This window comes from Mus pahari, chromosome 1 (genome assembly GCF_900095145.1).
Source record: "Mus pahari chromosome 1, PAHARI_EIJ_v1.1, whole genome shotgun sequence".
Lineage (NCBI taxonomy): Eukaryota > Metazoa > Chordata > Mammalia > Rodentia > Muridae > Mus > Mus pahari.
Window position 1 is genome coordinate 74,249,630 of NC_034590.1, and position 3,093 is coordinate 74,252,722.

A 3,093-nucleotide genomic window follows, 5' to 3' on the forward strand; every position below is an offset into this window, starting at 1 on the left:
CCTAGCACAGACCATGCAGGCTCTGTGATTGCCACTTCAGTCTTTGTGAGCACCTATGACCCCACTGAGTTGATTCTCTGGTCTCTGTTCACCTAGTGTCCTTTAACCCCCTGGCTACTACAATTCTTCTGTACCCTCTTCTATAGGATTCTCTGAGATCCAAGGGGAAGGGCCCAATGGAGATCTCCAACTCAGGCTGTCTCTCTCTGCCTAGTGTTTGGCTGTGATTCTCTGCATCTGCTCCCATTATCTGCTGGTGGCAGCCACTCTGATGATAATTAGGCTAGGCACCAATTTGTAAAACCTGCAGATAAAAGTGGGAGTCAGGTTTCTCCTTTCTAACCCAATTTGGTGATAGATTCATTGCTAGGAATCACTGCCACTTAAGGTATTCTACCATGTCCAGATAGATCCTCTGAGTTGGGGGCCAAATGGAAAAAATAGAATTATATTTTTTCCTCATATAAGCATTTGAAGAAAGAAAATACTCAGAAGTGTTTTAGAAAGTCATAAAGATACATTTGTATGTCCCATGACATCTTGATGACTTGCTATTACCTTTTCCTAAATAACTTCTAATAATATATCCCTGTGTTCCTGTCTGCTGTGCCAATCCCTTTTGCCCATAATAAGCATGAAGTTCAAGTTCCATTGCTGCTACTTGTTGACCTTGTCATCAGTCTTTTGCTCAAAGAAGCCACAGGTATGACTACAGAATGTCTTGAACAAAACACTGTTACTTCAGATCATACATAGAATCAAGCAACAATGCATTCTCCTTTCAGGATTTCCTTCCTTAAGTTCCAATTCTGCTTCTTCTAGCCTCTAACTCTACAGACTTGAGGATTTGGAATTTTGAAATAATAGTTGCCAAGATCTCCTCCTACATGTTGGTTGAAGAACCATTTTTACCAAAAGAAGAGCAGTTAATTCTAAACATCACATAGAAGTAGGAAAGAGAAAGTAGGTAAGGTGGTTTTTTAGTCTAGAACTTTAGAGAATGTCCATTACTTCTAGCCAAGTTGAGGAGGACAGAGGGTTCACAGCAAAGATGCTTTTGTAAGTTTCATTACACTGTGCCTTTTGACCCTATCTACTACTGAGGAACTCTTCAGAGGCCATGATGGATCCAGAGCCTGTTGTGGCAAGCATAATGAGGCACCATAAAGAATATCTGAATCCATGTCTCTTTTTCTCCTCTGATACATTTTTTACTAATTTCTCCATTCTCTCTCTATATTCAATATAAGACAGCACAAAATGGAAGGGAAACAATTTTGGTGTTTTCCAGCATATATATAAGAATTTACAGATGTTTTTAAAAATGCAGTTGTCCTGCCTTGGAGTGTACTGGAGCTATTTTGGCAAGAGAAATTGGACTTGGCAGGTGCAAAAGAAATGTATAAGCATATATGTTTGCAAAAATAATGAGAAACAGTTCATGGTTTTGAAAAAAGAGAAAGGAGGGTAGAGAAAGGGTTTGGAGAGAGAAAAGATAAGGCAAAATGGTACAGTTGTATTAAAATCTCGAAAAACTAAAAGAAATTATTTTAAAAAAAAACTAAAATAATCTTAAAAGAGAACACAAAGTTGGAATAGTATGAAATAGTGAACCAGGGAGGATATTGAAGGTGAAAACACGAAAATGTATCCCTTGAAATTCTCAAAGTATTTTTAAACTATTATTTAAAAGTATTATTATCTCTAGTTCTTTGTATATTTTGGATATTAACCCTTTATTGAATGTGGGATAAGTGAAGTTTTTTTTTCTCATCTGTAGGTTGCCGATTTGTCTTATTGACTATGACTTTGCATTACAGATGCTTTCCAGAATCATGAGGTCCCATTTATCAATTCTTTTTTTTTTTTTAAAGATTTATTTATTTATTTCATGTACAATGTCACTGTCTTCAAACACACCAGAAGAGGTCATCGAATCCCCATTACAGATGGTTGTGAGCCACCATGTGGTTTTTGGGAATTGATCTCACTACCTCTGAAAGAGCAGTCAGTGCTCTTAACCTCTAAGTCATCTTTCTAGCCCCATTTATCAGTTCTTGATCTTAGAGAATGAGCTATTGATTCGAGTTCTGTTTAGGAAATTTCCCCTTGTGCCAATGAGTTCAAGGCTCTTTCTCATTTTCTCTTCTATTAGATTCAATATATCTGCTTTTATGTTGAGGTTCTTGATCCACTCTGACTTGAGCTTTGTGCAAGGTGACAAATATGGGTCAAAACCCAAACAACCCAATCAAAAAATGGGGGATAGAACTAAACTGAGAATTCACAACAGAGGAATCTCAAATGGCTGAGAAGCACCTAAAGAAATGTTCAAAGTCCTTAGTGATCAGAGAAATGCAAATCAAAATGACCCAGAAATTCCATCTTACATCAATCAGAATGGCTAAGATTAAAACCTCAGGTGACAACACATGTTAGAGAGGATGTGGAGAAGAGGAACACTCCTCCATTGCTGGTGGGGTTGCAAACTGTTACAGCCACTCTGGAAATCAGTCTAGCAGTTCATCAGATAATTGGACATAGTACTACCTGAAGACTCAGCAGTACCACTCTTAGGGATATACCCAAAAGATGCTCTAGCTTGCCAAAGGGTACATGTTCCACTATGTTCATAGTGGCCTTATTTGTGATAGGCAGAAGCTGTAAACAATCCAGACATCAGAAGAATGAATACAGAAAATGTGGCTCATTTACACAATGGAAAACTACTCAGCTATTAAGAATGAGGATATCCTGAGTTTTTCAGGCCAATGGATGGAACTGGAAAATATCATCCTGAGTGAGGTAACTCAGATACAAAAATGACATGCATGGTATGTACTCTCTAATAAGAGGGTATTCGCAAAAAAAAAGAAAAAAAAAAGAAAAAAGAAAAAAAGAAAAGAAAAGAAAAGAAAGAAAGAAAGAAAGAAAGAAAGAAAGAAAGAAAGAAAGAAAGAAAGAACAGAATACCCAAGATACAGTACACAGAACTCACAAAATGCCAACAAGCTGAAGGGTCCAAGTGAGAATGGCTCATTGGGTGAGGGGAAATAACTGAATCCCTGAGGGTCAGAAGAAAGAATGGAAGCA